Below are 25,389 nucleotides of genomic sequence, written 5' to 3' on the forward strand. Positions count from 1 at the left end.
TACCCAGGAGCTACTACGAGTACTGGTAAGGTACACATCAATTACATGTATATCACATATACCTTTAGTGTTGCCGGCTTTCTTGTCCGCTAAGTATTTGGGGCAGTTCCGCTTCCAGTGACCACTTCCCTTGCAATAAAAACACTCAGTCTCAAGCTTGGGTCCATTCTTTGGCTTCTTCCCGGCAGCTTGCTTACCGGGCGCGGCAACTCCCTTGCCGTCCTTCTTGAAGTTCTTCTTACCCTTGCCTTTCTTGAACTTAGTGGTTTTATTCACCATCAACACTTGATGTTCCTTTTTGATTTCCACCTCCGCTGATTTCAGCATTGAATATACCTCAGGAATGGTCTTTTCCATCCCCTGCATATTGAAGTTCATCATAAAGCTCTTGTAGCTCGGTGGAAGCGACTGAAGGATTCTGTCAATGACCGCGTCATCCGGGAGATTACCTCCCAGCTGAGTCAAGCGGTTATGCAACCCAGACATTTTGAGTATGTGCTCATTGACAGAACTATTTTCCTCCATCTTACAGCTGAAGAACTTGTCGGAGACTTCATATCTCTTGACCCAGGCATGAGCTTGGAAAACCATTTTCAGCTCTTCGAACATCTCATATGCTCCGTGTCTCTCAAAACTCTTTTGGAGCCCCGGTTCTAAGCTGTAAAGCATGCCGCACTGAACGAGGGAGTAATCATCAGCATGTGACTGCCAAGCGTTCATAACGTCTTGGTTCTCTGGGATGGGTGTGTCACCTAGCGGTGCTTCTGAAGGAAATATGCCCTAGAGGCAATAATAAAGTTATTATTTATTTCCTTACATCATGATAAATGTTTATTATTCATGCTAGAATTGTATTAACCGGAAACATAATACATGTGTGAATACATAGACAAACAGAGTGTCACTAGTATGTCTCTACTTGACTACCTCGTTAATCAAAGATGGTTATGTTTTCTAACCATGAACAAAGAGTTGTTATTTGATTAACGAGGTCACATCATTAGTTGAATGATCTGATTGACATGACCCATTCCATTAGCTTAGCACCCGATCATTTAGTATGTTGCTATTGCTTTCTTCATGACTTATACATGTTCCTATGACTATGAGATTATGCAACTCCCGTTTACCGGAGGAACACTTTGTGTGCTACCAAACGTCACAACGTAACTGGGTGATTATAAAGGTACTCTACAGGTGTCTCCAAAGGTAGATGTTGGGTTGGCGTATTTCGAGATTAGGATTTGTCACTCCGATTGTCGGAGAGGTATCTCTGGGCCCTCTCGGTAATGCACATCACATAAGCCTTGCAAGCATTACAACTAATGAGTTAGTTGAGAGATGATGTATTACGGAACGAGTAAAGAGACTTGCCGGTAACGAGATTGAACTAGGTATTGGATACCGACGATCGAATCTCGGGCAAGTAACATATCGATGACAAAGGGAACAACGTATGTTCTTATGCGGTCTGACCGATAAAGATCTTCGTAGAATATGTAGGAGCCAATATGGGCATCCAGGTCCCGCTATTGGTTATTGACCGGAGACGTGTCTCGGTCATGTCTACATTGTTCTCGAACCGTAGGGTCCGCACGATTAACGTTACGATGACAGTTATTATGAGTTTATGCATTTTGATGTACCGAAGTTAGTTCGGATTCCCGGATGTGATCACGGACATGACGAGGGGTCTCGAAATGGTCCAGACATAAAGATTGATATATTGGACGGCTATATTCGGACACCGGAAGTGTTCCGGGTGATTTCGGATAAAACCGGAGTGCCGGAGGGGTTACCGGAACCCCGCGGGGAAGTAATGGGCCTTATTGGGCCTGAGGGGAGAGAGAGGGCAGCAGCCCAAGAGGTGGCGCCCCCCCCCCTCATGGGGAGTCCGAATTGGACTAGGAGGGGGGCGCGGCCCCCCTTTCCCTCTCCCTCTCCCTCTCTTTCCTTCCCCCTCAAGTCTCCTAGTTGGACTAGGAAAGGGGAGTCCTACTCCCACTAGGAGGAGGACTCCCCCTCCCCTTGGCGCGCCCCATAGGGCCGGCCGGCCTCCCCCTTGCTCCTTTATATACGGGGGCAGGGGGGCACCCTAGAACACACAAGTTGATCCACGTGATCGTTCCTTAGCCGTGTGCGGTGCCCCCTGCCACCATATTCCACCTCGATCATATCGTTGTAGTGCTTAGGCGAAGCCCTGCGTCGGTAGTACATCATCATCGTCACCACACCGTTGTGCTGACGGAACTCATCCCCGAAGCTTTGCTGGATCGGAGCCCGGAGAGCGTCATCGAGCTGTACGTGTGCTAAGAACTCGGAGGTGCCGAAGTAATGGTGCTTGGATCGGTCGGATCGGGAAGACGTACGACTACTTCCTCTATGTTGCGTCAACGCTTCCATTGCGGTCTACGAGGGTACGTAGACAACACTCTCCCCTCTCGTTGCTATGCATCACCATGATCTTGCATGTGCGTAGGAAATTTTTTGAAATTACTGCGTTACCCAACAGCTTCTAGGACATAATCTTTCTTGGCAGCTATGAGGATAATCCTTAGGTTCCGGACCAAGTCCGTATAGTTGCTGCCATCGTCTTTCAGCTTGGTTTTCTCTAGGAACGCGTTGAAGTTGAGGGCAACATTAGCGTAGGCCATTTGATCTACAAGACATAGTTTAAAGATTTTAGACTCAGTTCATGATAATTAAGTTCATCTAATCAAATTATTCAATGAACTCCCACTCAGATAGACATCCCTCTAGTTATCTAAGTGAAACAAGATCCGAGTTAACTAGGCCGTGTCCGATCATCACGTGAGACGGACTAGCCAACATCGGTGAACATCTTCATGTTGATCGTATCTTCTATACGACTCATGCTCGACCTTTCGGTCTTTCGTGTTCCGAGGCCATGTCTGTACATGCTAGGCTCGTCAAGTCAACCTAAGTGTATTGCGTGTGTAAATCTGGCTTACACCCATTGTATTCGAACGTTAGAATCTATCACACCCGATCATCACGTGGTGCTTCGAAACAACGAACCTTCGCAACGGTGCACAGTTAGGGGGAACACTTTCTTGAAATTATTACGAGGGATCATCTTATTTAAGCTACCGTCGTTCTAAGCAAATAAGATGTAAAACATGATAAACATCACCTGCAATCAAATAGTGACATGATATGGCCAATATCATTTGCTCCTTTTGATCTCCATCTTCGGGACTCCATGATCATCGTTGTCACCGGCATGACACCATGATCTCCATCATCGTGTCTTCTTGAAGTTGTCTCGTCATCTATTACTTCTACTACTATGGCTAACGCTTTAGCAATAAAGTAAAGTAATTACATGACGTTTATGTTTACACGCAGGTCATAAATAAATAAAGACAACTCCTATGGCTCCTGCCGGTTGTCATACTCATCGACATGCAAGTCGTGATTCCTATTACAAGAACATGATCAATCTCATACATCACATATATCATTCGTCACATCCTTTTGGCCATATCACTTCACACGGCACATGCTGCAAAAACAAGTTAGACGTCCTCTAATTGTTGTTGCAAGTTTTTACGCGGCTGCTATAGGTTTCTAGCAAGAACATTTCTTACCTGCGCCAAAACCACAATGTGATATGCCAATTTCTATTTACCCTTCATAAGGACCCTTTTCATCGAATCCGATCCGACTAAAGTGGGAGAGACAGACACCTGCCAGCCACCTTATGCAACTAGTGCATGTCAATCGGTGGAACCACTCTCACGTAAGCGTACGTGTAAGGTTGATCCGGGCCGCTTCATCCCACGATGCCGCCGAATCAAGATAAGACTAGTAACGGCAAGCAAATTGACAATATCGACGCCCACAACTGCTTTGTGTTCTACTCGTGCATAGAAACTACGCATAGACCTAGCTCTGATACCACTGTTGGGGAACATAGCAGAATTTTGAAATTTTCTACGCATCACCAAGATCAATCTATGGAGTCATCTAGCAACGAGGGACAGGGGACTGCATCTACATACCCTTGTAGATCGCGCACGGAAGCGTTCAAGAGAACGGGGTTGATGGAGTCGTACTCGTTGTGATCCAAATCACCGATGACCTAGCGCCGAACGGACGGCACCTCCGCGTTCAACACACATACGGTAGGGAAGATGTCTCCTCCAACTTGATCCAACAAGGGGGAAGGAGAGGTTGATGAAGATCCAGCAGCACGACGGCGTGGTGGTGGAAGCAACGGTGATCTCGGCAGGGCTTCGCCAAGCACAGGGAGAGGGAGGAATGTCACGGGAGGGAGAGGGAGAGGCCAAGGGCTAGGGTGCGGCTGCCCTCCCTTCCCCCCACTATATATAGGGTCCCTAGGGTGGCGCCGGCCCTAGGAGATCCAATCTCCAAGGGGGGCGGCGGTCAAGGGGGTGGCTTGCCCCCCAAGCCAAGTGGGGCGCCCCCCACCCCTAGGGTTTCCAACCCTAGGCACAGGGGGAGGCCCAAGGGGGGCGCACCAGCCCACTAGGGGCTGGTTCCCCTCCCAATTCAGCCCATGGGGCCCTCCGGGATAGGTGTCCCCACCCGGTGGACCCCCGGGACCCTTCCGGTGGTCCCGATACAATACGGAGTACCCTCGAAACTTTCCCAATGGCCGAAATTGACTTCCTATATATAAATCTTCACCTCCGGACCATTCCGGAACTCCTCGTGACGTCCGGGATCTCATCCGAGACTCTGAACAACTTTCGGGTTACCGTATACTAATATCTCAACAACCCTAGCGTCACCGAACCTTAAGTGTGTAGACCCTACGGGTTCGGGAGACACGCAGACATGACCGAGACGACTCTCCGGTCAATAACCAACAACGGGATCTGGATACCCATGTTGGCTCCCACATGCTCCTCGATGATCTCATCGAATGAACCACGATGTCGAGGATTCAATCAATCCGTATACAATTCCCTTTGTCAATCGGTACGTTACTTGCCCGAGACTCGATCGTCGGTATCCCAATACCTCGTTCAATCTCGTTACCGGCAAGTCACTTTACTCGTACCGTAATGCATGATCCCGTGATCAACCACTTGGTCACATTGAGCTCATTATGATGATGCATTACCGAGTGGGCCCAAAGATACCTCTCCGTCATACGGAGTGACAAATCCCAGTCTCGATTCGTGCCAACCCAACAGACACTTTCGGAGATACCTGTAGTGTACCTTTATAGTCACCCAGTTACGTTGTGATGTTTGGCACACCCAAAGCACTCCTACAGTATCCGGGAGTTGCACAATCTCATGGTCTAAGGAAATGATACTTGACATTCGGAAAAGCTATAGCAAACGAACTACACGATCTTTGAGCTATGCTTAGGATTGGGTCTTGTCCATCACATCATTCTCCTAATAATGTGATCCCGTTATCAATGACATCCAATGTCCATAGTCAGGAAATCATGACTATCTTTTGATCAACGAGCTAGTCAACTAGAGGCTCACTAGGGACGTCTTGTGGTCTATGTATTCACACATGTATTACGATTTCCGGATAACACAATTATAGCATGAACAATAGACAATTATCATGAACAAAGAAATATAATAATAACCATTTTATTATTGCCTCTAGGGCATATTTCCAACAAGGTGGACCCCCTGGTGGACCCCTGAACCCTTCAATGCCTCTGGTACATTGCCAATATACCCCCGAACTTTTTCGGTACTCCAAATATGACTTTTCATATATAAATCTTTACCTTTGGACCATTTTGAAGCTCCTCGTGATATCCTGGATCCCAACCGGGAATCCGAACTACTTTCAGACTTCACAATATGAACATCCCAATACTACCCTAGCATTAAGTGTGTGACCCTACGGGTTCGAGAACATGCAGACATGACAGAGACTCATCTCTTGTCAATAATCAATAGCAGACCTGGATGCCCATATTGACTCCCACATATTCAATGAAGATATTTATCGGTTTGAACCACAATGTCGAGGATTTAGTTAATCTCGTATACAATTCCCTTTGTCTAGCGATATGTTACTTGCCCGAGATTCGATCATCGGTAATACAACATCCCCGTGACTAAACTCATTAGTCACATGGTTGCATGTTATCCACGATGTTGTATTACCGAGTGGGCCCCATGACTAAACACAAGTGATTTTAGCCTCTAAAAATTCTTTGGTTCCTTTTTTCTAAAAGTGAATTACTCGGTTCCTTGGGGAGCTCCTTACTCTGCTCAATGCGGTGAACCCTATATCTCGCTAACGGTGAAAGCTATGATACTCTCGCATCAAGAATTTCACTTCGTATTTTAACTCGGCTAGCCCAGTTCATCTCCTTGATTCTCTTCATGTTTTAACTCGTGCTAGGCTCGCTCGGTGGGTAGGTTGCTGAATGGTTCGACCAAGTTTTATTCCCTTTTTATTGTTTCTTTTTGTTTTCTTTGTTTCTTCATGATTTTCTTTAGTTTTTCTGTTTTCTTTGCCTTTTATTGGTTTTCTTCATTTCTTTCTTGGTTTCCATCAGTTTTATGTTTTTGTCATTTACAGTTTTTTCTTTCATGGTTTTTATTTTTTTTCCTTTTTCTTGGTTTTTCTTTGTTTCTTTCTCGGTTTTCTTTGTTACCATTCTTATGCACTGGTTTCTTTGTTTTCTTATTTTCTTTGTTTTTCATTTTGGTTTTTATTAGGTTTCTTTATTTTTGTTGATTTTCATCGATTTCCTTTTTGTTCAACACATGTTAACTTTTTTTCATATTCATTCAACATTTTTTGTATACACCAGAAACATTTAATATAAACATGTTTGACATTTTTAAATACATGATTAACATTTTTTAGAATTATATTTTTGATATCTACTTTTTCCCATACACATTGAACATTTTTGGTAACACATTTAATATGTTTCACATATAAGATTAACGTTTTTTGAATACATGGTCAAAAAATTTCCTATACATATTAAACATTTTTAAAATGCTTGATTAACATTTTTTAAATACTTGTTTAACATTTTTCTCATTTGTTTAATTAATTTTATAAATACATGATTAACTTCTTCACACATGTTGTACATTTTTTATACACATGCGATACATTTTCTATATACAAATTTAACACTTTTCAAATGTTTGGTTAACATTTTTTGTCAAATGTTTATATAAAGTGTTATTTGTAATATATTAGATTCTGAGAATATTTGGAGGTATGAAAAAACGAAAGAAAAAACTTGAAAAAAAAACGTGTCTTGCTTTAAGGGGGAGGAGAGTCCCTGCTCGACGCCCGCGTGCGTCAATATGACGACCTTTCGCTAAAGGGCGCGCAAAACGGGCCAGCCCGTTAGCAAGCGTCATATGTAAAACTTCAGTAACAATCAGGACAGCTTTAGTGCAACACCAAGGTATAAGTACTAACGAGTAAGAAATGGGAGGAGTTTTTGTCAAATGGAAGATTTCAGAGAATGTCTGGCCGACTGCGGTTTGGCTGATCTTGGGTTTCATGGATATCCTTATACGCGGGATAATAAGCGAGATGGTTATGAGAATGTTCAAGTTCGCCTAGATCGTGCTACATGCAATAATAATTTTCTTGGTTTATTTCCTTTTACAGAAGTGGAACATGTCATCACTGAGGAATCAGACCATAATGCTATTATTGTGAGAGCTAGGGAGACGGCTTCTGTTGCTTATAATAATGGACCTCGAAAGTTTTGCTATGAAGAAATGTGGGTGAGGCATGAAGGTTATGAGGATATGGTAAGGAGTGCATGGGAAAAGGCTGTATCCAGGGGGCAAGGTGCTGTAAAAACATGTGATATTTTAAATTATGTGTCGGCTGAGATGAAAAAATGGGGGTGCACTGTTTTTGGTTCAGTCAGAAAGCAAATATCGAAACTAAAGACTCAGCTTGGATACGCTAAAGAGAGAGCTCTTGTTTCGGGCTGTTCTTTGGAGGTCTGAAATTTAGAGGATCAGTTGCGAGAATTATATGAGCGAGAAGAAATTATGTATAAACAACGATCAAGAGTTCGATGGTTAAAGGAAGGTGATCAAAAATACAAAGTATTTTCAGAATAGATCCACTCACCGCAAGCGGAAGAACACGGTCAAGGCCCTTAAACGTGAAGATGGAAGCAAATGTATTTTAGATGAGGAAATGAGAGGTATGGCTGCATCATTTTATGCTAATCTTTTTGCTTCTCATGGTTCGGTGGGTGCAGATAGAATTACTGATTTGATGGATGGATTAGTTACGACTGAGATGAATGATCTTTTAACCTGACAAATTATGGATGATGAAATTGAGATGGCTCTATTCCAAATGGGAGGTACGAAAGCTCCTGGTCCGGATGGCCTTCCAACATTATTTTATCAGAGACACTGGTCTCTTGTTCGAAATGATGTGTGTGCTGTTGTTCGTGATTTTCTGCAAGGAGGAGCGATACCAGAAAATTTTAATGATACGGTTCTGGTTTTGATCCCGAAAGTTAGTTCACCGGAGCTACTTTCTCAATTTTGTCCTATTAGTCTTTGTAATGTGCTTTACAAGGTGGCGGCCAAGGTTCTTGCAAATAGATTGAAGGGTATTCTTCCGGTCATGATTTCTGAGGAACAAAGTGCTTTTGTGCCTGGGTCTCATCACGGATAATGTGTTAGTTGCTTATGAATGTGTCCATGCTATTAGGAATCACAAAAGAAAGAAACCTTTATCTGCTGTCAAGTTAGATATGATGAAAGCATATGATTGGGTTGAATGGTCTTTTTGGGAGAATGTTATGAAAAAATATGGTTTCTCCCAGGGATGGGTGATATGATTATGAGATGTGTCAAAACAGCCAGGTTCACTGTCAAACTAAATGGTGGCTATTCTGAGCTATTTCTTCCATCTAGAGGTCTACGATAGGGAGACCCTCTATCCCCCTATTTGTTCCTTTTATGTGTTGAAGGTTTTTCTGCTCTACTGAAAAAAGCAGATTTACATAAACAGATTTGTGGGGTTTCATTTGGGAGCACTGGCCCACATGTGACCCATCTTTTATTTGAAGATGATAGTATTGTGTTCCTTGAGGGATCTCAGAGCAATATGGAGGCACTTAGAGATATTCTTCAAGTCTATGAACAAGCTTTGGGTCAACGTATCAATTTTCAGAAGTCTTCTATATTCCTTGGGAAGGGGGGGTTATGAAGGTGATAAGCAGATGGCCAAGAGGATTATTGGTATTTCTTCTAAGGCACTTAGTGAAAAATACTTGGGGCTGCCAACTGTGGTAGGCCGGTCGAAAGATGGCACTTTTAAGCATGTTAAGGAAAGTTCTAGAGGAAAAGTTTTGGGATGGAAGGGACAAGGTTTATCTAAGGCTGCTAAGGAAGTTGTCAAATCTGGGCTACAAGCGACACCAACATTCGCCATGAGTTGTTTTCAACTCTCTAAGAAAATGTGTCGGAATCTGACTAATATCTCTTCTAACTTCTGGTGGGGTTCAGCAAATGGTGAGAAGAAGGTTCACTGGGTGGCTTGGGACAAGATGTGCCTATCAAAGAGGGATGGTGGTATGGGATTCAGGAACGATGAAGCATTTAATCAGGCGTTACTTGCCAAACAGGCTTAGAGAATCTTGCAGACACCGGATTCATTATGTGCTAGAGTTCTTAAGGCTAGATATTTCAAAGATGGGTCCATTATTAATGCAACTTGCCCTGCTAGAGCTCCTTACACATTCGGAGCATTCTTCATGGTCGAAATCTTCTTAGAGAGGGGCTTGTTTGGCGAATTGGTGATGGTTCCAATGTGTTTATACATCATGATAATTGGATCCCGCGTAAAGGGAGTTTAAGGCCACTGGGTCAAATATTAATGCATGGTATCACTCGAGTGAGTGATCTTCTTTCTGACCAGGAGATTTTGGGGATCATTTTAAGATTGATGCAATGTTCTCTATTGATGATGCAAATGAAATCAAGCAAATTCCGGTTGGGGGTGATGGTGTGGATGATTTTATGGCTTGGAATTTCACTAAGGATGGTGTTTTCACGGTTCGGTCGGGCTACCACTTGCCGATGAGTAAAAGGAGAGCGCTAAACAGACAGCCGGAGCCCTCCTCGACTGTTCAAATACATCGCAGCTAGTTGGCTCTTTGAAGTGCTTATGTGCCTAACAAAGTGAAGGTGCATAGTTGGCGTCTCATGAGGAATGGTTTGGCTGTAGGTTCTGAGCTTAGTCGACGAAAAATTAAATCTGGTGTGGGGTGTGCTGCATGTGGGAGAGAGGAGTCTCTTGCTCATAGATTTTGGATGTGTCCACACTCGCAATGTTTTTGGAAAGTTTTTTCTGAAAAAAGAGGAATCCGTGCTAGCTACCCGCCAGAAGATATGCAATCAAATGTGGAGGTAGGTAGATGGTTGGCTCAATGGATTTCTGAGGTTGATGATGAACAGGGAGAAATGATGATACAGGGTGTTTATGGGCTTTGGCTTGCGAGGAATAATGCAAGGGATGGGAAGAAGATTCAATCTCCACATGAAATATCCTATTCGGTCTCAAAGCTCATGGATGAGTGGTATGAAGTGGTGCAACGAAAATCAAGAACTGTTGTGCGACCACGACTTGAGAAATGGACACCACCTGAACAAGGATGGATTCTAGCGAATGTTGATGGAGCGGTGTCAAAGAATGGATGTTAGGGAGGAGGAGGGTGGTCTTGCATGACCATGATGGTGCCTTTCGGGGTGCTGCAACTCAATTCTTTCCGTATGACTCGAAACCGGAATTTGTTGAATTGAAGGCATGTAGAAGAGCGCTCCAAATTGGGCGTGATTTGAGTATCTCAAAGATTCATGTTGAAATGGATTGCAACCAGGCTGTGAGAATGATAAATAGTGCTTGCAGAAATCTCTCGGAGGCTGGGCCAATTGTTGAGGATATTAAGGCTCTGATGCAGGGATGGCAGGGTTGTAAAGTTTCATGGAGAAGAAGAACTGCAAATCAAGCTGCACATATTCTTGCTAAGTTAGCTGTTAGTGAACAAGTTTCTCAAGAATGGCGTGTTGTGCCTCATGAGTGTATTCTGCATGTAATAGGGGCGGCGATTCCGAACGCTTTTTAATTAATGAAGTTTGTTATTCTAAAAAAACGAGTAATGGCAGATCCGTTTTTCCTTCAAATTTTTCAGTATTTCTTGAAAAAATGTGAACAATCTTTATTAATAAACGCGAATAATGTTTGAAAATGTGAACACATTTCAAAATTAGAACAAACCTTTACAACACGTTTCTTTTCAGAAAAGTGAACAAAAACTGAAAAACACGAACAGAATACTATATAAGCTGAAAAATTTTAAGTGTTCATTAATATACACTGAACAATTTTGTAATATACATTGAACATTTTTGTGATATTCATTTAGTAATTTTTGAATACACATTGAATATATGTGTAAAATACACTGAATAAATTTCAAATACACAGTGAAAATTTTTTATTATTCATTGAAAAAATTCTTAAAATATGATGAACATTTTTATAATGTATGGTGAACTTTTTTCTAATATATCATGAACATTTTATTAATGTATGATGAACATTTTTGTAATACATGATGAACATTTTTATATTGCATGGTGAACTTTGTCATAATATACGATGAACATTTTTGTTATATGCGGTGAAAACGCAAAATATGAGACGAAAAAAAACATAAATGAAAATAAACGAAAAGGAAAAGAATGAAAGGACAAAGGAGAAAAAACCAGAACAAACCCATCAAGAAGTGGACAAAATATTGAAAAACGAAGCAAAAAAACCACAGAAGAACAACGAAAAACAAAACCCGCAGGAAACATCAAAGAAAGCAGCAGCAAACGAATAACAGGCGAATCCCGTATGTGGACCGGCCCAACCGGAGGATCGCCTCAGCGAAGGCACAATCTTTTTGACGCTAACTAGCGTCATATAGGATCTGCCCTCAATGCATGCATGTCCTGGGGCCGGTCACTTTATATTCAGGCTGTAGGTGGACACGGGCCATCCATGGTGTCCACTTAAAAACCCATTTAATTCGGCTTTGTGGATACCCATGAATAGGACGGCCTGATAAGTGGAATAAGTGGGATAGCCCACGGTGCCCACATCGTCCACTTCCGCACCCACGATCGGGTAGGGCTCGTCGCCGCCCACGAGGGGATAGGGCTCACCGCCGCGGTTGCCTTCCACCTTGGGATGTAAATGGATCGGATCGGATAATGCCTTCACTATATTCTTTACCACTTTTTTTTGTCGGATTTGGAGCGGATCGAATAATGTCCGGATGCGGATTCAAATACGGATTATATCGGACTACGGATTTAGAGCGGAAGCGGAGCGGATTCAGACTGAAAATGGATAAAAATCTATGTGCATATTTCCATCATATCTACCATGATCTGTGCAAAAGAAGAACAGTAGTATATAAGTAACCAATCATTTTTTACATTTTTTACTGATCAATGAAACTAATAGCTTACACGCTGCAGCAAGCAAAGACATTAGACGGAAAAGAATTCTATGAGATCAGGTCTCACGCGAGACCCATTATGATGGATGACACGTGGCATTCATAAATCACAAAGCATCCCCCACTTCCACTTAAAATCAAAGGGGGAGAGATTAAATGATTTGTGATTTGTGAATGCCACGTGTCATCCATCAGAACGGGTCTCACCTGCTAACCGTGAGACCTAGTCTCATATAATTTTCTCCATCATAGGTTCATAGTGTTCTTTAGTCCGTAATAAAATCTATTTAAATATTAGATAAGTGATCTTGTACAGTATATGTTCTCAAGTCAATTGGCTACGCTTGTACGTAAGCTATTTGAGTTGGGGTTATATGATATTTATATGTGGTGATTTTAATTAGTGGCCTAATTGGGTATTTGGGCTTGTCGATTGGACCAAATTTGTTGGATAATTCTATTTTATAACACCAGATAATCCGTAAAAAATATCGGATAATCCATATCCGCCGGATATTATCGATACCATATCTGCTACCATATTCATCGAATATCCGGTTAACCAAAATCCATATCCACATCTGTATTCACCGAATTTGTGAAAGTGCATAGCATCTCTTTAAAAACGGATGCGAATGCGGATTCAGAACGGAAATTACCCGTATCATTTACATACCTACTTCCACCTCCGCCATCTCCGCTATGGCCACGTCATTACCTTCAAGAAGACCAGGATGATTAGAAAAATCAAAGAAGAAGCTGCAACGATCTCCAAAAATTCCAAGGTAATCCAAGGTACTGTTACTGCCACTAGCATGTTTGACTGAAACCTGATAGTTAGACTCAAACTCGAAAGCCTCGACGTATCGAAGTGGTTGCTGGCTTGTTCATGCCAACGGCCAACCACATTTCTTTTTTTTTTTGAAAAGAGAGGTTTCGTGGCCTCTGCATCAAAACGATGCATACGGCCAACTTAATTAAATAGCAAATAGGTTTAACAAAGATCTTAAAGTCTCAATAAAAGTAAAAAAATCTCATAGAGAGCCAATAAAAAATGTAGACATAAAGCCACAACCGACTGACATAAAAAAGATAGAGAAACTAATTGTTTATCCTATTACATGACCGTCATCCAAACCGATTGAAAATAGCCTGTGCTACCATCTTTTACCGGATAGATCCAGTAACCAAACGCTTTCTGGCCTCCGTCGGAGTGAATAGCGATCACATACGGATCAATGCGGTGGCTCGGAAGATAACCTGCAAATAATGAATATTTATTGTTCTGTTAAAAACCAAATCATTTCTGCAGTTCCAGACTACCCACAATAAAGCACATACTCCTACGTGAATGTGTCTCATTGTTTCAGACTCTATCTCGTTAAGCCACGTCCCAAATAACGTGCTGAAACAATTCGGAGGAGTAATGTTAAAGACTATGTGTACCGTCCGCCATAGAATTTTTGCCAACGGACAGTCAAGAAAAAGGTGTTTGATAGTTTCACCCCGATTACAAAAACTACATCTTGTAACCAACCACATTTCTACGAAAGTATAAACAACACACAACATTTTCTCACAACAAGGGCACTGGCCACATGTTTACACTGACTTAGAGCATCTCTAGTAGATTCTGCATAACGTCGACCCACAAAACGCCCTTGCAGTTCGCGAAAAAATGGCTTTGCGGGCCGGCGCGGATGGCCGCAAAGACAGACCCCGCAGAACGGAACCGTATAAAGGGATATACGTGGAATATGCTCTTTTACGGGTCGGCTTTGCGGTGTCTGCTCTTATGCTGTTGCCGCCAGTCCGCAAATATCAATACCACACCACAAAAATACAACAATCATCCACACTACAAATAATATTCAGGAAAAATACCAATACCACAGCACAATACAACAATCATCCACATTACAAATAATTATTCAAATCACCGAAGAAAACTAAAAAATGCAATATAAAACTTGTCCCGAATACAAATAACACATGAATTAAATGAAAATGAATAGAAAAATGAGTTTTGTTACTGTCCAGCCCTTCGCCAATGGTACTTAATGAGATCCTTCTGAAGTTGAAAGTGGTTGTTTGCATTTTCAATCTTCTTGTATGTCTGAAGAAAAGCTCTAATGCGGTTAGGGTCTCTAGCTGGTTTGACACGGCTATCCACATTGTTGTAGAAGAACTCCAAGTTCATGCCTCTCTCATCTTCGAGAATCATATTGTGAAGAATAATACAGCATGTCATGATGTTTTTCAAGGTCCGCTTGTCCCAAAAACTTCTCGCACGGGCTCAACTCCATCTACATGAACAAAAATCGCACGCCGCGTCAACCAACTATGCATAGCGCTCGGTACAAAGCACAAGTAAACACTCATCGGCTGCTCGTGGGCGGTGGCTCTCCGGCGGTTCGGGGGCGGGCGATCCCGAGCGGCGACTAGGGGTGGCTCGAGGGCGGTCGATCCCCGACGGCGACGGCGACCATGGGTGGCTTGTGTCGCCGGATCCGGGGGGGCGGTGCAGCGTATCGGTGGTAGAGGGTGCGGGCGCCCCCGCGGCGCGATTCCGCCCGCAGATTTGGCCGGAATCGCCGGCGGCGGACGGGCGGAACCAATGGCGGGCAGTGGCAGAAGGAGGTGGGGAAAGGGCGCGGGCTGAAATGTCCCTCCCGCCAACCGCTTTCCTGGGATACGGAGCACAGTAGGGGCGAGGCGGGAACCTACGTATTCGCGGGTTGGGGCCAAGATTTTGCCGCGCCCTTCAAAACTATTTACGGGTCGGACGCGTTTGCGGGGTCTGATCGATCAGCTTTTTTCGCATTGACCCGCATTTTGACGGTTTATTTTGCGGGTCGCCGCTTTTTACGGGTTCGGCTAGAGATGCTCTTACTGGGGTCGGCTAGAGATGCTCTTACTGGTTGTACTGATGAAACAGAGTGCATATTTGTGCAGAGTCTGCAAAGAGTATAATTTGTAATCTGAGGAAATGATTGTCGTCTATGTTAACCTCCAGTCGTTGTACTGCTGAAGATTATAGTTTGTGTTGTATCATATGTGGGCATGTTCTTTACTTCAATCTAGACTTATGTGCCTTTGTGTTAAGTTGTTTTATTTTGTATTTTCATGTTTTATGAATTATGTGGGTATGCGGCAGCCCACATAATAGCACATACATTATGTGGGTTGCCCACTTAATCCCATTTAAATAAGTGGACATATGTGGCAGGAAGTGGGAGGGTGCCCCACCTACAGGCTGACTTTATATAGTCTGCTCTACAAGCCGCGTGATTCTAATTTTAGTTTCCTAATAGTGCATGACATGTCTTGGAGAATGGGGGAAGCGCCTGCCCATTTTCACCTCTTGCTAGCATGGGTAAGGAAAGGGAAACAGACGCTGTCCCAACTCTAGCACATCTTTTACCTCACATGAAAAAAAACTAGCAGATCTTTGAAGCATTCGCCCTTTATAAAACTCTAGTATGAAAATTCGAAGGAAAAAAATCGGCAGAAAAAATACAATTTTTTTAGATATGTCATTCTTGTTTCTTTTTGAGAAAGACTAATTTGTCTGTTTGAAATTGCTTTTACCACGCTTGCTGCATGGTCTTAGATATGCCATTCTATTGAGCAACTCTAGCAGAATCGTGACAAGGTGGGAATATCCGGGGAAGATGAGGTACATGGCATCATAAGCAGGAGCATCATGATCTAGGGGAACCCGAGGATATGGATCATGATCACTTGAGAAGGAACAATGCAATGGAGATTGCCGATTAGGAAGAAAACGACCACTGGCTGAGACTATTGATCCGACTATGGTGCATGAGAAGGAACTGCTGGCGGTTCATGGTAATACACTAATAATGAGCTAATCAACCTAGGATCAGATGCAACCCCAACAACAAGAAAACACCTAGCAGAAAACTCATTTGTTGTGGGGGTGGACGGACCGACAAATAATCCACTTGTGATAGTATCGGTTTCAAATTTTCATTGATTGTTGATCAATACAAGGACGGAACTGAGGGGGTGAGCCTCGGATAGCACGCCCCAAAAGTCTGCTAACAAGAAAAGGCTGAAGAGTGTTGATGTTTTGGCAAAGGATAATAACACAGCTAAGATACCGCGGCCTCCCAGGGGGAGGACCGTCGGGGGCAATGGAAACCCTAGCCTGATACTATCGTGATATACTCTCAAACACGGAAGTTCATGAGCTCTTTGATTTCCAAGGGAAGTTTAGTGCAGTATTATCTTTCTTTGGTAGCCTCACTTAGATAAGGATAAGTGGGATGTTCTGCGCCGGGAGAGTTTTGATTTTATGCATGCAGTACAGAGTGATCGTCGGGTCCATGCCTAGTTATGTTTTACAATAAAGAAAATGAAGTGGTGTTGTATTATATGGGGCCTAATTACTTTGATGGAATTGTAATGGAAGGGGGGAATGTGGGCTGGCGTATAACCGGTTTTATGGAGAAGCTTCATGGGATCAACGACACATGTCTTGGCTATATCTTCACGATCTTCATAATGTAGCAATTGATCCCTGGTTGGTCATTGGTGATTTCAGTAAATTTTGTGCTAGGTGCTGAGAAGCAGGGGGGGCAACACTCGACCAAGCATTATGATGCGAAACTTTAGAGGATGTTTCGATGTTGTGGTCTTGGTGACCTCGGCTATATCGGTGATAAATTCACCCGAAGAGGGGGGCATATTAGAGTGAAGGAAATATGCCCTAGAGGTAATAATAAAGTTGTTATTTATATTTCCTTATATCATGATAAATGTTTATTATTCATGCTAGAATTGTATTAACAGGGAACTTAGTACATGTGTGAATACATAGACAAACAAAGTGCCACTAGTTTGCTTGTACTTGACTAGCTCGTCGAATCAATGATGCTTATGTTTCCTAACCATAGACATGAGTTGTCATTTGATTAACGGGATCACATCATTAGAGAATGATGTGATTGACTTGACACATCCGTTAGGTTAGCACGATGATCGTTTAGTTTGTTCCTAATGCTTTCTCCATAACTATACATGTTCCTATGACTATAGATCATGCAACTCCCGAATGCCGGAGGAACACTTTGTGTGCTACCAAACGTCACAATGTCATTGGGTGATTATAAAGGTGCTTTTCAGGTGTCTCCGATGGTGCTTGTTGAGTTGGCATGGATGAAGATTAGGATTTGTCACTCCGATTGTCGGAGAGGTATCTCTGGGCCCTTTCGGTAATGTACATCACTATAAGCCTTGCAAGCAATGTAGCTAATGAGTTATTTACAGGATGTAGCATTATGGAACGAGTAAAGAGACTTGTCGGTAATGAGATTGAACTAGGTATTGAGATACTGACGATCGGATCTCGGGCAAGTAACATACCGATGACAAAGGGAACAACGTATACCGTTATGCGGTTTGACTGATAAAGATCTTCGTAGAATATGCAGGAGCCAATATGAGCGTCCAGGTTTCGCTATTGGTTATTGACCAGAGACATGTCTCGGTTATGTCTACATAGTTCTCGAACCCGCAGGGTCCGCACGCTTAACGTTCGGTGACAATTGGTATTATGAGTTTATGTGATTTGATGTACCGAAGGTTGTTCGAAGTCCCGGATGAGATCACGGATATGACAAGGAGTCTCGAAATGATCGAGCCGTAAAGATCGATATATTGGAAGGCTATATTCGGACATCGGAAAGGTTCCGAGTGGTCCGGGTATTTTTCGAAGTAACGGGGTAGTTACGGGAATACGGGAGTACATATGGGCCTTAGTTGGCTTTAAGGAAAAAAGAGGAGAAGCCATGAGGGCTGGCCGCGGGCCCCCCATGGGCTAGTCCGAATTGGACTAGGGGAGGGGTTGTGCCCCCTCTTTCCTTCTCCTCCCCTTCTCCTTCCTTCCCCCTCCTAGTAGGACTAGAAAAGGAGGAATCCTATTCCTACTAGGAGGAGGATTCCTCCCCCCCCCTTGGCGCGTCTAGAGAGGTCGGCTGGCCTCCCCTCCCTCCTTTATATACGTGGGAAGGGGGGCACCCTAGAACACGCAAATTGATCATTGATCATTTAGCCGTGTGTGGTGCCCCCTCCACCATAATCCACCTTGGTCATATCGTAGCGATGCTTAGGTAAAGCCCTGCATCGGTAGCATTATCATCACGTCATCACGCCGTCGTGCTGACGGAACTCTCCCTCGAAGCTTTGCTGGATCGGAGATCGTGGGACGTCACCGAGCTGAACGTGTGCTGAACTCGGAGGTGTCATACGTTCGGTACTTGGATCGTGAAGACGTACGACTACATCAACCACGTTCTCACAATGCTTCCGCTTATGGTCTACGAGGGTACGTGGACGACACTCTCCCCTCTCGTTGCTATGCATCACCATGATCTTGCGTGTGCGTAGAATTTTTTTTTGAAATTACTGCGTTCCCCAACAGTGGCATCCGAGTCAGGTTTATGCGTAGATGTTATATGCACGAGTAGAACACAAAGGAGTTGTGGGCGTGGGTATATACATATTGCTTGCGTCACTAGTTGATTCTTGATTCAATGACATTGTTGGATGAAGCGGCCCAGACCGACATTACGCGTACGCTTACACGAGACTGGTTCTACCGACGTGCTTCGCACACAGGTGGCTAGTGGATGTCTGTTTCTCCAGTTTTAGTTGAATCATATTCAATGAACAAGATTCTTTCTGAAGATCAAAAAGCAATCACTATACCGCGTTGTGGTTTTTGATGCGTAGGTAAGAACGGTTCTTGCTCAGCCCGTAGCAGCTACGTAAAACTTGCAACAACAAAGTAAATGACGTCTAACTTTTTTTTGCAGGGCATGTTTGTTGGGGAACGTAGTAATTTCAAAAAAATTCCTACGCACACATAAGATCATGGTGATGCATAGCAACGAGAGGGGAGAGTGTTGTCTACGTACCCTCGTAGACCGGAAGCGGAAGCGTTAGCACAACGCGGTTGATGTAGTCGTACGTCTTCACGGCCCGACCGATCAAGCACCGAAACTACGGCACCTCCGAGTTCTAGCACACGTTCAGCTCGATGATGATCCCTGGACTCCGATCCAGCAAAGTGTCGGGGAAGAGTTCCGTCAGCATGACGGCGTGGTGACGATCTTGATGTTCTACCGTCACAGGGCTTCGCCTAAGCACCACTACAATATTATCGAGGATTATGGTGGAGGGGGCACCGCACAAGGCTAAGAGAACGATCACGAAGATCAACTTGTGTGTCTAGAGGTGCCCCCCTGCCCCTGTATATAAAGGAGCAAGGGGGGAGGCCGGCCGGCCCTTGAGCCGCGCCAAGGAGGGGGGAGTCCTCCTCCTAGTAGGAGTAAGACTCCCCTTTCCTAGTCCAACTAGGAAGAGGGAAGGGGGAAGGAAAGAGAGGGAGAGGGAGAGGGAAAGAGGGGCCGCGCCCCCCTCCCCTAGTCGAATTCGGACTCCCCATGGGAGGGGGCGCGCCACCTCCTGGGCTGCTGCCCTCTCTCTCCCCTCAAGCCCACTAAGGCCCAATACTTTCCCGGGGGGTTCCGGTAACCCTTCCAGCACTCAGGTTTTCTCCGAAATCACCCGAAACACTTCCGGTGTCTGAATATAGCCGTCCAATATATCGATCTTTATGTCTCGACCATTTCGAGACTCCTCGTCATGTCCGTGATCAAATCCGGGACTCCAAACAACCTTCGGTACATCAAAATATATAAACTCATAATGAAATTTTCATCATAACGTTAAGCGTGCGGACACTACGGGTTCGAGAACAATGTAGACATGACCGAGACACGTCTCCGGTCAATAACCAATAGCGGAACCTGGATGCTCATATTGGACCCCACATATTCTACGAAGATCTTTTATCGGTCAGACCGCATAACAACATATGTTGTTCCCTTTGTAATCGGTATGTTACTTGCCCGAGATTTGATCGTCGGTATCTCAATACCTAGTTCAATCTCGTTACCGGCAAGTCTCTTTACTCGTTCCGTAATACATCATCCCGCAACTAACTTATTAGTTGCAATGCTTGCAAGGCTTATGTGATGTGCCTTACCGAGAGGGCCGAGAGATACCTCTCCGACAATCGGAGTGACAAATCCTAATCTCGAAATACGCCAACCCAACAAGTACCTTCGGAGACACCTGTAGAGCACCTTTATAATCACCCAGTTATGTTGTGACGTTTGGTAGCACACAAAGTGTTCCTCCGGTAAACGGGGGTTGCATAATCTCATAGTCATAGGAACATGTATAAGTCATGAAGAAAGCAATAGCAACAAACTAAATGATCAAGTGCTATGCTAACAGAATGGGTCAAGTCAATCACATCATTCTCCTAATGATGTGATCCCGTTAATCAAATGACAACTCATGTCTATGGTTAGGAAACATAACCATCTTTGATCAACGAGCTAGTCAAGTAGAGGCATACTAGTGACACTCTGTTTGTCTATGTATTCACACATGTATTATGTTTCCGGTTAATACAATTCTAGCATGAATAATAAACATTTATCATGATATAAGGAAATAAATAATAACTTTATTATTGCCTCTAGGGCATATTTCCTTCAGTCTCCTACTTGCACTAGAGTCAATAATCTAGTTCACATCGCCATGTGATTTAACATCAATAGTTCACATCACCATGTGATTAACACCCATAGTTCACATCGACATGTGACCAACACCCAAAGGGTTTACTAGAGTCAATAATCTAGTTCACATCGCTATGTGATTAACACCCAAAGAGTACTGAGGTGTGATCATGATTTGCTTGTGAGAGAAGTTTAGTCAATGTGTCTGCCACATTCATATCCGTAAGTATTTTGCAACTTTCTATGTCAACAATGCTCTGCATGGAGCTACTCTAGCTAATTACTCCCACTTTCAATATGTATCCAGATTGAGACTTAAAGTCATCTGGATCAGTGTCAAAACTTGCATCGACGTAACCCTTTACGACGAACCTTTTGTCACCTCCATAATCGAGAAACATATCCTTATTCCACTAAGGATAATTTTGACCAATGTCTAGTGATCTACTCCTAGATTACTATTGTACTCCCTTGCCAAACTCAGGCAGGGTATACAATAGGTCTGGTACATAGCATGACATACTTTATAGAACCTATGGCTGAGGCATAGGGATTGACTTTCATACTCTCTCTTTCTTCTGCCGTGGTCGGGTTTTGAGTCTTAGTCAACTTCACACCTTTGTAACACAGGCAAGAACTCCTTCTTTGACTGTTCCATTTTGAACTACTTCAAAATCTTGTCAAGGTATGTACTCATTGAAAAAACTTATCAAGCGTCTTGATCTATCTCTATAGATCTTGATGCTCAAGATGTAAGCAGCTTCACTGAGGTCTTTCTTTGAAAAACTCCTTTCAAACATTCATTTATGCTTTGCAGAATAATTTTACATTATCTCTGATCAACAATATGTCTTTCACATATACTTATCAGAAATGCTGTAGTGCTCCCACTCACTTTCTTGTAAATACAGGCTTCACCGCAAGTCTGTATAAAACTATATGCTTTGATCAACTTATCAAAGCATATATTCCAACTCCGAGATGCTTGCACCAGTCCATAGATGGATCGCTGGAGCTTGCATATTTTGTTAGTACCTTTAGGATTGACAAAACCTTCTGGTTGCATCATATAAAACTCTTATTTAATAAATCCATTAAGGAATGCAGTTTTGTTTATCCATTTGCCAGATTTCATAAAATGCGGCAATTGCTAACATGATTCAGACAGACTTAAGCATAGATACGAGTGAGAAACTCTCATCGTAGTCAACACCTTGAACTTGTCGAAAACCTTTTTGCGACAATTCTAGCTTTGTAGATAGTAACACTACTATCAGCGTCCGTCTTCCTCTTGAAGATCCATTTAATCTTAATGGCTCGCCGATCATTGGGCAAGTCAATCAAAGTCCATACTTTGTTCTCATACATGGATCTCATCTCAGATTTCATGGCCTCAAGCCATTTCGCGGAATCTGGGCTCATCATCGCTTCCTCATAGTCCGTAGGCTCATCATGGTCAAGTAACAGGACCTCCAGAACAGGATTACCGTACCACTCTGGTTTACCTACAAGGTTCGGTAGTAACTTGATCTGAAGTTACATGATCATCATCATTAGCTTCCTCACTAATCGGTGTAGTAGTCACAGGAACAGATTTATGTGATGAACTACTTTCCAATAAGGGAGCGGGTACAGTTACCTCATCAAGTTCTACTTTCCTCCCACTCACTTCTTTCGAGGGAAACTCCTTTTCTAGAAAGGATCCATTCAAAGCAACGAATATATTGCCTTCGGATCTATGATAGAAGGTGTACCCAACATTTTCTTTTGGGTATCCTATGAAGACGCACTTCTCCGATTTGGATTAGAGCTTATCAGGTTGAAACGTTTTCACATAAGCATTGCAACCTCAAACTTTAAGAAACGACAGCTTAGGTTTCTTGCCAAACCATAATTCATACGGTGTCGTCTCAACGGATTTAGATGGCGCCCTATTTAACGTGAATGCAGTTGTCTCTAATGCATAACCCCAAAACGATAGTGGTAGATCGGTAAGAGACATCATAGATCGCACCATATCTAATAAAGTACGGTTATGACGTTCGGACACACCATTATGCTGTGGTGTTCCAGGTGGCGTGAGTAGTGAAACTATTTCACATTGTTTTTAACTGAAGGCCAAACTCGTGTTTCATATCGTAGAAACTTTCATTTTTGTTACGATGATTCTCCACTTCAGTCTGAAATTCTTTGAACTTTTCAAATGTTTCAGACTTGTGTTTCATCAAGTAGATATACTCATATCTGCTCAAATCATCTATGAAGATCAGAAAATAAGGATACCTGCCACGAGCCTCAATATTCATCGGACCACATACATCAGTATGTATGATTTCCAACAAATCTGTTGCTCGCTCCATTGTTCTGGAGAACGGAGTCTTAGTCATCTTGCCCATGAGGCATGGTTCGCAAGCATCAACTGATTCATAATCAAGTGATTCCAAAAGCCCATCAGCATGGATTTTCTTCATGCGCTTTACACCAATATGACCTAAATGGCAGTGCCACAAATAAATTGCACCATCATTATTAACTTTGCATCTTTTGGATTCAATATTATGAATATGTGTATCACTACGATCGAGATCCAACGAACCATTTTCATTGGGTGTGTGACCATATAAGGTTTTATTCATGTAAACAGAACAACAATTTATTCTCTTACTTAAATGAATAACCGTATTGCAATAAACATGATCAAATCATATTCATGCTCAACGCAAACACCAAATAACACTTATTTAGGTTCAACACTAATCCCAAAAGTATAGGGAGTGTGCGATGATGATCATATCAATCTTGGAACCACTTCCAACACACATCATCACTTCACCCTTAACTAGTCTATGTTCATTCTGCAACTCCCGTTTCGAGTTACTACTCTTAGCAACTAAACCAGTATCAAATACCGAGGGGTTGCTACGAACACTAGTAAAATACACATCAATAATCTGTATATCAAATATACCTTTGTTCACTTTGCCATCCTTCTTATCCGCCAAATACTTGGGACAGTTCCGCTTCCAGTGACTAGTCCCTTTGCAGTAGAAGCACTTAGTCTCAGGCTTAGGACCAGACTTGGGCTTCTTCACTTGAGCAGCAACTTGCTTGCCGTTCTTCTTGAAGTTCCCCTTCTTCCCTTTGCCCTTTTCTTGAAAGTAGTGGTCTTGTCTACCATCAACACTTGATATTTTTCTTGATTTCTACCTTCGTTGATTTCATCATTACGAAGAGCTTGGGAATCGTTTCCGTTATCCCTTGCATATCATAGTTCATCATGAAGTTCTACTAACTTGGTGATGGTGACTAGAGAATTCTGTCAATCACTATTTTATCTGGAAGATTAACTCCCACTTGATTCAAGCGATTGTAGTACCTAGAAAATCTGAGCACATGCTCACTGCTTGAGCTATTCTCCTCCATCTTTTAGCTATAGAACTTGTTGGAGACTTCATATCTCTCAACTCGGGTATTTTCTTGAAATATTAACTTCAACTCCCGGAACATCTCATGTGGTCCATGACGTTCAAAACGTCTTTGAAGTCCCAATTCTAAGCCGTTTAAGCATGGTGCACTAAACTATCAAGTAGTCATCATATTGAGCTAGCCAAATGTTCATAACATCTGCATCTGCTCCTGCAATAGGTTTTTCACCTAGCGGTGCATCAAAGACATAATTCTTCTGTGCAGCAATGAGGATAAACCTCAGATCACGGATCCAATCCGCAGCATTGCTACTAATATCTTTCAACTTAGTTTTCTCTAGGAACGTATCAAAAATAAAGCAGGGGAGCTAAACGCGAGCAATTGATCTACAACATAGATATGCTAATACTACCAGGACTAAGTTCATGATAAATTAAAGTTTAATTAATCATATTACTTAAGAACTCCCACTTAGATAGACATCCCTCTAATCCTCTAAGTGATCACGTGATCCAAATCAACTAAACCATGTCCGATCATCACGTGAGATGGAGTAGTTTCAATGGTGAATATCACTATGTTGATCATATCTACTATATGATTCATGCTCGACCTTTCGGTCTCTGTGTTCCGAGGCCATATCTGTTATATGCTAGGCTCGTCAAGTTTAACCTGAGTATTCCGCGTGTGTAACTGTTTTGCACCCGTTGTATTTGAACATAGAGCTTATCACACCCGATCATCACGTGGTGTCTCAGAACGAAGAACTTTTGCAACGGTGCATACTCAGGGAGAACACTTATACTTTGATAATTTAGTGAGGGATCATCTTATAATGCTGCCGTC

Source organism: Triticum aestivum, chromosome 6A, assembly GCF_018294505.1.
Source record: "Triticum aestivum cultivar Chinese Spring chromosome 6A, IWGSC CS RefSeq v2.1, whole genome shotgun sequence".
In the NCBI taxonomy this organism is placed as follows: domain Eukaryota; kingdom Viridiplantae; phylum Streptophyta; class Magnoliopsida; order Poales; family Poaceae; genus Triticum; species Triticum aestivum.